Source organism: Aythya marila, assembly GCF_965140915.1.
Source record: "Aythya marila genome assembly, chromosome: 8".
Lineage (NCBI taxonomy): Eukaryota > Metazoa > Chordata > Aves > Anseriformes > Anatidae > Aythya > Aythya marila.
In genome coordinates, this window is record NC_139049.1 from 7414431 (window position 1) to 7427494 (window position 13064).

Sequence of the window (13064 nt, forward strand, 5' to 3'; positions counted from 1 at the left end):
TCTTCCGCAGAGCTTGGAGGCTCGCCTCGCTATCCCGTTGCAGTGCCAGCACATGAAATGGGCTGCAGCAGAACTCTGTGCTTTCCCAGACTCTGAGAGCTGAACCTTTCTGGGAGTTTGTGATGTGTTCTCCACCCAGCCTCCAAACAACAGCAACAGAAGTGGAAATTGTTTTTCAAAATTATTCTTTGGGGTAACATTTTTTCACCCTTAAAGAACCTTTAGGGTCCAAAGTGATCCGAACACAGTTGACCCATCACTGAAGAATGCCTTCTGTGCAGATCTTCGCCAACTCAGATGTATCCCTCTGCTCCCACACTGCTCCTGCCTGTTCTGGAAACCCTTGCTCCAGAAGGAAAGGAAGCTCTGAGAGTATCTGGAAGGCGAATCTGATGCAGCAAGGGATTTAGCAGGGTGAATTTCCACCCCCTCACCATCAGCAACTTAAAGAATCTTATAGACATAGTGTAAGGTAAAGCTCTTTCCTTACAGCTTTAGGGTTCCCCCATAGGAGCCAGGGATCTGTGCCCAGGCTGAGAGCTCCACCTGGCCCAAAGCTCAGGCGGTACGAGAACCAAGCTATGGCTGGTTAAATCGTAGGCGTGAGCCCGCTCTATCCCCATTCAGCAGGACTACTGGTAAGGGTGATTCTGGTGTGCTCTGATCCCAAGGCTTTTAAAAATACTAGTTCAAACAGCAAATATCTCCAGATAAAAATAATAGTAGTTATTATTTTGAAGAATTGCAAGTTTGTAAGAAAATGCTTTCTAATAGCCTGCCAGAAGGCAACCTATCTCCTGGGCTTGGTTTGCTTGTATAGATTTCATTGCCCGCAGCAATACTTATTAAAGGCAAGTTTACAGAAACTTTTGTCTCTCCTGGGGAGATGAACACCTTTCCAAAGCTCATTATGGGGAGCATCCAAACACTCTTGAAAAGATGAGATATGTCAGATGGTTGACTGGCAATTAATCTGATACTACCTGCTGCAGCGCAGAGCTCGAACTTCTTGCAGAGTTAGGTATTACTACTCATCTTGGAACATGAAAGTCACCCCTATTTTTTGGGGTCTTCCAGTTCTTAAAACATATGGAAACTACTTAATTCCTTGTTTCCTGAGGAAAAAATAAATGCAATCTTATTCACTTGCTTGCTGTTGTACAGCAGAACGCAAAGGACTTGCCATACAACCACTGAGACACATGGACAAGCCAGACTTGCTTAGGACTTGCTTAGGACTGCACTTATCCTAAGTCCTTTAACGTTACCAAACTTAAATTAACCCATAGTATGATGCTCACAGAGTAGCTCCAGTAAAAATGCTGCCTTTCCTCAGGCATTCTAATTAAGGCAACATGGGGGCTTATTCAGGGATGCAGCATTACGGAAATAGCAGAAGGAAATAACATTCAGCAGGTTCTGATTCGTCACGAAATGAGCATGCACACACTATATATAGAGACACATATATAGTGCTACATGGCAGTGCCTGCCTTAAAACGTACAGGTCTTCCTTCTCTGCCTATTTTTGCTGCACTTTTCTTGCTATTTAAATAGTCACCAGGCATTCAATTGAAAGGAAGCTCTTTGTTGCAGCTTTTAAGTAATGCTCATCCTGCCAGCAGTTACATACACAGCCCAGGCTGATGCGCACATATTCGTTAAATGGAAGCTAGAAAGATTTCTCTTGCCCCCTTCACCAATCTTTTGGGTGGAGGATGCTTGTTAGAATACAGCTGGCAACCAGCCCGGTACAGCATCCACTGAAAAACTCCATTATTGAACTGTAAAAATAGTGGAGTTTTACTGGTAATAGTTAATTAAAAGGCCAATGTAAGGACATTAGTTTATGGTCTCTTTCAAGATATGTTCACAACAGTTTTTCATCTGACAAAACATCAAAAGGCAAGCTGCACAGTTTTGCTGAGCATAACTTTCTGATAAAATTTTCAGAAAAAAAAGTAGTGACAGATTCAGCTTCATAATAAACCTTTTTTTGACCTTTCTTGTGAATGTATCTACATTCTTGAATAAATATAGAGAAAAGCACAGCACTCAGACTTCCAATGGAGTTAATAAAATCTATCTGTTGCAAAATCGCTTATTATAAATCTAGATTTACTTTAAAGAGAATAAGTTTGGTTACACATATTGATCCTGTCCACAAAGGAGTACCAAGTACGGGTATGTCTGGCCATACCTAGCATCAAGGATGTGGTTTACACGGGAGTATACTACATGGATATTTAATTTGGGCACATAATTTGTATTCCTTCCAGAATGGTACCTGTGTCTGATTCATTACATGCAAGCATCTGTGTATACATATGTATCATGTACATGTGTATATATGTTGATGTAGTTATATAAAATGCTCTGCATGTAGTTGTAATTAGCATACTCAAAATAAATCTAGTAAAAGGGTTGTATTAGGTCAAGGGATATTGAAAACAAAAGTAACTTTTTGAAGTGAAATCTCAGCTCATTAATGCTAATGGTAATTTTCATTCATTTCTGTATGACCAGGATTTCTCTCCAAAGACAATTTCCACCTAACACCAGGCTTTCTAATTACTTATTCTTCTGCAGTTACCTGAAATAATGTCCCGGTGATGGAACGCAAACACTGTTTACATGACATTTAGCAGACATCTTCCATCATTCCTCAGATCTGAAGCTCGTGCAATTCCATTGTAATTCTGAACTCTTGCAAAAACCTAGCATCACCTGCCTAAGTCACTGCTGCATTGCTTAGTAAACAAGTCTTAGATTTTTAAACAAATCTTTGCTCTCCACATCATAAACACTGCAATGTTTATAGTATTTCCTTATCTGCTCTAAAATTCGCAGCCTCTCAAGCCTAATATGCAGGAGTAATTTCCCTTGTTGTATACGCTGCCTGAGGAGTAGAGTATTAACCACTCTTCTACAAGTCTCTTATACTCACTGCATTCAAAAATACTCTTTATTAGCTCAAGGCTTCCCATGAGCTATTTCATTCTCAGAATCTAAGTAGTGGAGATTAATGCCTGTTGTTCTTTTAAAAAGTGTATATTTATATTCATTGTTACTTCCTATACAACTGATCGTATGGTTGCATATTGCCTCACACTAGGTACTTAATGCTCAGAGTTCACAGAGCAAATGCTCCTGCAAGGACTGATGTTAAGCACCGATGTATTAGGATTAATTAGGATTACTGTAAAATACAAAAGTTACCTGATGTCCTGTTTTAAAAAACTGAACATTGTTTTTGCACATTCTGCAATGAACTGGAGTACCTGCAGCACGGTGACAACGTAACCAGGTGTTACAGAAACAGCCCCCAGGAGCCCACAATTCGTACACAGCTATGGCAATCCCATACAGCGGAATTTAATGATAACAGTGAAACTGGATGCTATTTTAAAGAGTACACAGATTATGTGTACTATATATACATAACCTGCAAGGGGCTCCCATCATTTCCCATCATAATGACGGGATTAAAGCAGCATAATGCTGCTACATTTGCAGTATTATTAGATAAACTTACACGTACAAGATTATTAAAAATCAAGTACTTATTTTTAGGACATGTATGTAAAAAAGAGGAAAATATACTGTTATTAAATATTCTAATTAAACATCCAAAATGCACATTCTTTGTTATATGAATTTCACCCCTCTGGATGGACAAATGCATTCAAGACCCATCCCTAAGTGCTTTATGTTTCTTTTATCTAACCTTTGTCCCCCATCTCTGATTTATTCTTTTAATTGATGGAAAAGAGGCATCTCTGGTGGGTTTTCCTTTGTGAATGAAAAATGGCATATAGAGTTTTATTCCAGATACTTCCACAAACTAATGCTTTATCTGACATAACACAAAAGCTGAAAACGAAGGCTTCCTGGACTACTCTCCCTTAATAAAATAGCTATTTATGAATGGAAACTGTGTTCCCGAATATCCAATTCAATTAAATCAGAGAATCAAAAATGATTTTCCTACCCGTTGCCGCTAGTGCCTTTCTTCCCTGGTAAAAGTCATTTCAATTACCCACAAGCAGCAGACTGAAACGCGTACAGGTAGCCGGCTATCCCCTGCTGTTCGCTAATGACATTAATGCTCACAAAGCATGTTGCTGTTGTTTAACACCTTATTCCATCTGATTCCCGAAACGCTGACAATTAAGTATTCTAAAAAAGTTAGGTCTCCAAAGATAATTATTGCAGCCTATTAAGTGACTAAATATGGCTTTGAATATATGGACCGATCCTTAATTACACAAACATCAAAGAACAGAACTCCAAAGAAATCAAGCAAGGCACATTATCTGCCCAGAAAAGACTTCCCTATTGTCAGTACTTCACACAAGTGTGAACAAATAGCCATAAATTCAGAAAAAAAAAAATCACATGTTCAGCATTTTTTTAATGAAAACCTGGCTTGGAATTAGCGTGACTGCTGTTTTCCTCTTCTTTATCTATTCATTCCCATAGCATTCTTCCTAACTGTGTGCAGACTGCACGGTATAACCCTGCCTACTTCCTCACTCCTCCTGAAACCAGGCAATGCGCCGGGAAACTGGGAGGATTTGTATTTAATTAAACCTAAACAAGAAGACACCCAGTTGCCCGCTACTACATTTTGCAACAGTTAAAGTAAGCAGGGAATGAAAAAACAGCGAAGTGTGGAAGAATTGGCCTCATTTTCAGCTTGCACGTCTCCTGCAAGAAAAAAGAAAAAAAAAAAAAAAAAGACTTTTGCACTGAAATTTTGCACTGAAAATCTGATAATTCTCACTCGGTCCTGATTGTTAGTGAGAAGGACAGTGTACAAAGCCCTTAATAAAATAAGCTTTGTAGAAGGGTGGGATACAGAATATAATTTTGTGCCCTCTAATGCTCTTCTTTTTTTTTTTCTCCACGCAAATTTCTGTTTGCTGATAATTTTCTTCATGATAATATACATGGCAACTTTTTGTTCTGTTGAAATTTTACACGTGCTCAATAAAAAAGGGGGAAAATCTCAGTAGCATTGAATGGAAGGTGACAAACATCAGGGATAACAACACAATCTTCTGCTACGAGCTGGGACCTTGGTGGCTGGAAAAAAATTGAGGAGAAGAGCACCCATCCTCTAGTGTTAGTTGATGAGTAAATGCTTGGGTGAAAGGGAGCACCGAATGTGAAAGTATCTAAAATACTTCAGTAAATGCAGGGGTTTTTGTCACAGTTAAGTCTGGAAATCAAAACTGAGTAGCACTCTACTTTGAGTAATGGCAGCAAAAGAATAACAATTTTAAATATACAAATTGAGAGATTTTTTTAGAGGAACTATGTCATCTGATGGCATCAGATCACTGAACCCAGATTCAGTGACTCTTAAATTTAGTTCTCAAACTCCCACAGTTTAGCGGGCCAACAACAGAACTGGATTGAAGTCCTGTTCAATCCTATGCCAATCACCCCCGAGTTGATTTAAAATGGCTTTTCCTAGTAGCAGGCAGTTCTTGCAACGTGGGCCAGACTTCACAGAAGTTCAAAAATAGAAGTTCACCAAATCCATAGGATGATACTAAAGACAAAAAATGCCAAGGGGGTCTATGATCAGTGGTTATTAAAGGCAGTCTATGATCAAGTGGTTATTAAAGCTGCTAGCTTAAGCTATAGAACAAGACAAATCAGAATGAGTTTCTTCCTTTTGGACTGCTGCCTCCAAACCGCCTCTCCAATCTTCTTGAACTCTTGCCGCTGCCTTAATAAATTCCAGAGACCACTGGGAGCAAGGTTTGGAAACACTTCAGCAGATGAACCACTTTCTAAAAATTGAAAGCTTTGTTTCAAAACCATTCAATACAAGCTGACTCACAGGAGGCCTGAAATCAGAGCCTCATTCTCTCTTTTCTGGCCTCAGTCCAAGTAAAGAAAACTTTGAGAGAAAAAAAAAAAAAGATTGTTTTAGCGATCACAAAACGTGTATGAACATTGGTATGCGTCTGCATGAGAGAAAAAAATTAACATTCATTCAAAGCTTCTTCTACTTTCTGACAGGTAATAATGATTGTTAATGGGACTGACATTTCCACTGTACAATCAAAACATATTCTTCAAAAACTATTGCATAATTAACATTACTTACACATATTTCACATCAAATAACATCAAATTAGAAAGACTTATGAGGCTAGACAATAGCATCCTGAAAAAGATCTTGTCCAGGTGTTAGAAATGAGCCGTAACAGCGTACCCAAGACCATGCTGGGTTACATCCTTCAGTCACACAAGTCCCACTGCGTTCTGCCATTGCTAATAGGAGATGGCAGCACGCATGAACACAGGACTTGCAGGGACATTTCCTTTCTGTACCTATGCCCAACAGGCATAGTAATTGGTTAGCCATAGAGAAAACGTGTTACTACATCTAGTAATCCACGTGAATGGCAGGAGAGGCAAGAGCAAGGTTCAGGTCTTCCACCCGGCTGATCTACGGGACGGTGCTGTGCGACCAGCCCGAGATCTGGCAAGGCCATCGAGGAGCTTAACTCCCTAGTTTTGTGCTGTCCTGATCAAGTCAGGAACCAAATTCGATTCATCCTCTAGGTAAGCTGCTCATTTTCTAGAAGACATCTGTGCACATGCCTGGGCACAGACACTTTCAGGAGCGCTGCACAATCATTGCAGCTGGGTGCCACAGGGCTGACCCCTACCAAGCCAGGCACGGGGCACACACCGGTGGCAAGGCAGAGCTCTGCCGAGATATAGACACGAAGGCCTGCAGCAGCTTGCCAAGGAAATAAGGCAAAAAGCCCTAATGCTTTTACCATGGAGCTCAATCATCTTGTGATCGTCACGCTGTAGTGCCTGAGCGATGACCTGGGAGCAGACAAGCAGAGTTGGCATGGGCAGGAGGAGCCTCAGACACAACAACCCCACCACGGAGCCTCCTCTGCAACCTCAGAGGATCCTGACCCAGCTTCTGGGCCTGGGGGGGGTTAGTGTCAAGCAGTTGCTAGAAATATGCTAAATAAAAGATCTGAATTAAAAAAAAAAAAAAAAAATTGAACCTTCTTCATCTTGGAAACTTTGATGTTTCCAAACATTGATTGTGAATTGAACAAGAAAAAAAATAAATAAAAGCAAGCTGAAAATATACTGTCAGGACTTTTACACCACCAAGCTTTTTTATGATTTTTTAATGCTCTGATGACAGATATATGAACATGAGTGCAAAATGCACAGAAGGAAAAGAGAAAATTTCACTGCAGAATTTGCATAGACAAAGGAAGTATAATTTCAGAGCACTGGCGACAGCATAAGCACAGAGCAACTTTCAGGAGAATTATTTTTGCAAAACACCAGCATGTTTCACATGCTCCCATTTCTAATATGTCATTGTTAAATCAAAGAGTATTCCTTACTTTTTTCAGTCATGTGGAAATGTTAAGGAATGCGAAGCAAATTATAACACTACCAGCAAGGCTTGTAAAAAAATTAAGCAACTTGTTTACATTATTTCTTTATATCAAGCCAACAGATAAAATAGCCTATGGATTTCCAGTGCAGTACATGGATGTGTGCAGAATATGGTAACTAATTTTTGCATGGCAGTTAATACTACCTGTAATTACATCTGACACTTCAGTTTATCACTCTGAGTATTTATGCAGATGGGTAGTACACAAGTCACACCTTCTTACTGAATCTGAGCAGGACTAAATTTCCCTTCATTTTGCCTTTGATTCCTCTTCTTATTTTGCATTGCAAACATCAAATAGCTCAAGCTAAATTTTAGGCAAATTACATACTTATGCTTTCTTAGAGCTGAGGGCTTGTCTATGTGATATTATTCCAGACTTGCTACAGTGTGTGATCCATGCATGGATCTCAAGTATAGAGATACATTTTTGTGTTAAGTAACTAATTAGGATTTTGCTTATTTAAAACATTGCATTTACACTGCATAGAAAAGGATCTGAACATATGGTTTTATTTGGACATCTATAGTTCAACTGCAGTTAAATTGAATACTGAAATTAATGTCACTTCTTAAAATGATCATAATATTGCACTAATCTTCACATGTATTAAATAGTTATAAATTGTAAGTAAATCATCTTGCTAGCAGTTAGTGCAACATATTATTCCCAGCTATCATTTAACCATACAGTGTTACCAGCACTACAGTAAAAACAAAAATGCAGCACTCAGAATTAAGCTAAAACTATAGCGAAGCAGCTTGATTTCATTGAAATTGGAGCGCCTTAAGTTAGCAAGGTACCACATCACAATCCTAGTTCCAAAAAGCAGTCAGCAAAGACCAATCAAGCTATCGAGTTCTCATTTTGGGAAATTAATTTTTGCCTCCAAGTAATGTATTCTGTATGAGAGTACTTCTGCTGTATTTCGCCGGAATGGCTGCAACATCTCATGATATTTTACTACTATTATTGTGCTATGCCACATCCTAGATAATTTGAATAGCATTACAAAATTGCATTCTGGGTCTACAGCAGTAAATTTGCAATTCTGCAGGAAAGTAAAGGTACTGTAACCAGAGAGAGTTGTGTTTTGTTTTTTTTTTTTAATAAATTAATTAATTAAACATTCAAATTAGAGCAAAATTTCAGCTGAAAGCACAAAAAGATTAGATGTTAATGATGCTAAATCAAGAAAATGTTATTTTAAGGAATGTTAAAAAGAGATCCAGGGCACTGGGCTGTGCCAGCAGGCAGGAGGGCTCGTTCTCAGCCCCACAGCAGATCTGCACAAGCTGCTTCTGCCTCTCCCCTCCTTGTGAACCTGCCTTACTCATTGGGAGTCTGAGGTTTGGGGGCAGGGAATGTTTTTCATCATAGGTGAAATCCTTCAGGTGTTCTGGTCAGCAGTAAAACTCCCAAGCTCCACACCTTGCAAGTGCTAATTCCATGCATTCAGCCGCTGTTTAACACAGTGAGCGCCTTTCTTCACTTTCCAGGTGTTACGATGGAAACAAGAAATAACTATAAAACATTTACAAGTATATTGAGAAAATTATGATTTTAAAGCAAAGCAATGGAATCTTTCATAACTAGAAGGATACATTTATCCAAATACCTGATTAAATCCCAGGCCTCCTACAGAGATAATCTTTTATGATTTAAAAAATAAATACGTGAAAAAGTTACACCTATTTTTTCTTATCACCTGTCTAGGCACACTTCAGATAGGAAGATCAACATCATATATCGAAATCCAGAGAATGTGAGGTGTTTGGGAGAGGGAGAAAGGAGGAAAAGCAGAAAGGTTAGGAAGAAGCTGAAAACAGAAGCAGACCACACATTTGGAAGCCATTTGAATAGTGTGAAATTACTTTGCGTACACCACTCTGAATTGTTGGGGTATGATAAATCCAGGCTTTGTTTTAACTGGTGTGATCTGTTAGTATTTCGGAGAATGCCTTTACTACCTCAGCTTAGATATCCTTTAGGGCGACATACTGTAAATGTGCTGCTTTGTCTTCCATTTTTCTTTGTTGTTAGAGTTGCAGTATAAATACACGCCATAGTTTCTTCCACATCTTCCTCACTGTATTCAGTTACAAGTCTCCTGTATGAAGTACCTTCCTTCCAGCACCATAGCTCATAGCAGTATGTCAGTAGCCTGCCCCTGCCTTGAATTTGACAATGGTCTTAGTAGTTTAACTGAATAAGGGTAGAAATCGTGAGGGCAGGCAGTGACAAGGAACTCACTTGCAAGCATCTAAGGTGACTTCTTGAGTGGGCCACAGCCAAACGAGAAATAAGCAAACAGTTTGCTGGGGTGGGGGACAGAGGGGAACCACAACTGTGTATGATAGAAGCAAAGAAAAAAAGCCCCTTTTTATCAACAGATGTGTATTTCTTACTTTTCTTATTTCCTTGCTGCTCCACTGTAGCTCCAGTTCCTTCCACGCAAGTTTCTCGTTTCCCTCTTTACCACCAGAATTAAAAAACCTGGTATTCCTTTTGACAACATATTGCTACACGTCATTCAACAGCCACATTGTCCATTTTAGACTCAGTACCATGATACGTGCTTCCAGGAAAGTCTCGATTCCCTTATTTTTCATTAATTCCCTCTTAATTTACCCATTCAGCTCCAATCTGTGCCATGCTGTTTGAAATCCAAGGATGAAGTCGTGATTACTGCGCGAGTAGGTTGATGGCTAACAGAAGCCAAAGACAAAAGAGCGCTCTCCAAGAAAGCAAATCTACATTATGTTGTTACAACATGTTTTTAAAATCATGCTTTTTAGCCTGCGACATCCTTCGATAGCTATTATGTCACCATGGCAACTGCGAGTACTTGTTGCGGACCCCTGCTCAGGGAACTGCACAAAATAAACGCGCCTCGCTGCGAGTTAACAAATACCGAGAGGGAGGCAGGTAACGGGAAGAAAAAGCACAGGCAGATCATTCATCCACAGGACAGTCCGTAATGTCAACTGCATCGGACTCATAACTGGCAGATGTATTGGAGAGATCATCAGAAAGGAGAGATTGGAGGAAGGATGGAGCCTAAGGGCACAAAAATGATTGTGTACCTTAGTGTTTTAACTGGTGTCTGAGTGTGCATGTAGGCTCATCCGAAGGCTGGAACTGCCATTGCTGAGAATTATTAAGATTTATAGGATTCAACAATTTCCTAAAATCACAAGCTAATACTAAAAAATTATGTTATTCCTGCTACAATCTGTCACTGGTTGCATTTTGTCAATTTCTACCTTTACAATAGTTTTTAAAAACTTTGCATCACTATGACCAAAACAATATCAAAAAAGAGTTATTCTACCATACACCCATACATTTGCATGCTAGACAATAAACAAACTTAATTTCAGGTACAGATATTAGGTGTGTTAGCTTTGCACTAGAGCAGTTGTCATTGCTTTTCTGAATTTAAATTTGAGACTATAAAAAATCTGTCATTAAATTTTTAAACATGCTTAGACTATTAAATTTCAAAACAAAGCGGGAAGTGAGTAAGTGCTTGAAAAAACTCAATCTGTCAGAATCAAAATTGTCAAATGTATCACTAAAAAGCACCATTTTTGCCATTTTCCTGTTTGCCTCTAATAACTTCTTTGAATAATGTTCAAATGCATTTTTGCTCTTTGCTTTGTTTTTCTGAGAGCCAAATTAATCTTTTATCTTGAATTTACGTGCACAAATCAAACAAATCTGGTTGTGCAGGCACGGTGCAGACAGAGACGGGGTTCTCAGTGCTCTGCTACAACATTCAGCGATCGACAACTCACCACTTTTCTGATGCTTGAATACAGTTCGGATACTCATTTCTGTATTTTCTGGCCCAATTCTACTACTCCGTAGAGAGCAACCACACTTGCAATTTGCTGAAAGTTGTGTTAGAATAACCACTTTATGAATTCATATTACTGCCTTTAATATACAAATTTCTAGGGTAAATACGAGATTTGCACTGCTAGAAGAGATCCATTTTTAAACAGGTTTATTGAGATGTTCTTATGTCTGATCAACCTTACTGTATCACTTCTTCTCTGAATATTAGCAAGCTGATCACACGCTGCTAACGGGTGATCCATGGTTATTTATAAACTCGTCGTTCACATCGTCCAAAATTAAAAGACTGGGGGGATTTTTACTTGTTGTTGGGGTGGGGATTTTATTCACAAGTAATGCAGATTTAAGAATTGAAAACACAAGGTTCTGTCTAGGTAGATTTTTGTCATGTTTGAGCAACTGCTCAGATGTCCCCATCTTTCTGAAGAAAATCGACCACATTCTCCCAATTGTCATGTGTTTATCATACTGACTCCAGACAGAAAAAGCATCAGATTGGAAGCACTCTAGCCGGAGATACATGTATGCACACACACTGCAGCAATGCCACTTGCAACATTAGAATAGGTCTGGTTTTGTTTTCAGCATATATAAATATTTCAAAAGGATCAAAAAAGGCAAAATATTCTTTCCTGCAAAATTAACCTATTCATGAGTGTCGTAAGGAAGACAGACCAAGTTGCAGAATAGATCAAATAGGCTTAATTTCAATCCTTAGACAGTTTCTGTGTATCTTCCACAAAATTACTGTTGATAAATACTGTTTTTATGAAGTGTCTTAAATTCTTCCAAACCATTATCTGACCAAAAGGTGTAAATAGAAGCCTAGGATGAAGAATTAGTCGAGGACCTGTGACTCAGGAGTTCCTACATTTACCATTTTCATTTGAAAAATGGCAATTACGTTAACCACTAAAGTCCCCTCAACACTGGTGCCTTCAAATACTCACCCTCCCAATCAACATATATAGAAAATACACAATGTTCTAAGTTGATTATTATTCTATCACTTAAGGATTTTTTTTTTATTAATAAGAAAAAGGTTTTTAAGAAACTGAAAAGATAACTTAAGAACCTAAAATCGTAATTCTCTCAAAACAGAGGATACACTGAAATCATTCAAAAACCTGGCAGCAAAATTTTCTTCTTGGCAAAAGGCTTAAGCATATTTCTATGACAGTGATTCGTCTGTAGCTTTTTTTTTTTTTTTTTTTTTTTACCCCTGGCACTTAACAAGCTATGGATGGTGGATTTCTAGCATTCTAATGTCTGCTTGCTGTGCTCCTTCCACATCACAGAATACATACTAAAAAGAGTGAAAAGCTTGTACCATTTTCCTGCAGTTTCTTAAATTCGAGAAAATTTTCACCACACAGTAGTCGAAAGATCTCTTCTCACAAGCATCATTTTTTGTACCTACCTAATATTCCATCTGTTCTTCACGTTACTCCACGCACCCTCTTTGAAGACTACAGAGCAGCAAAACACGCAGGATCCCTGAAAGATGACTCTGGATAACAAACTACTAAAAAAAAAAAAAAAAGAGAGAGACATTTATTTATATGTAATATTAGGCTGTAATTAACAGGCTACTTTTGTCATAGGAAATAATATCATTTGAAATTGAGAACTACTCAACCAAACATGAGGTAAGGCAGTGAAATTTGCAGCTTGAAAATGATGGCAGTAGTCTGTATACAAAGTGTTGGGGGGAAGGAAGTTGGATGAATTTAAAGAATC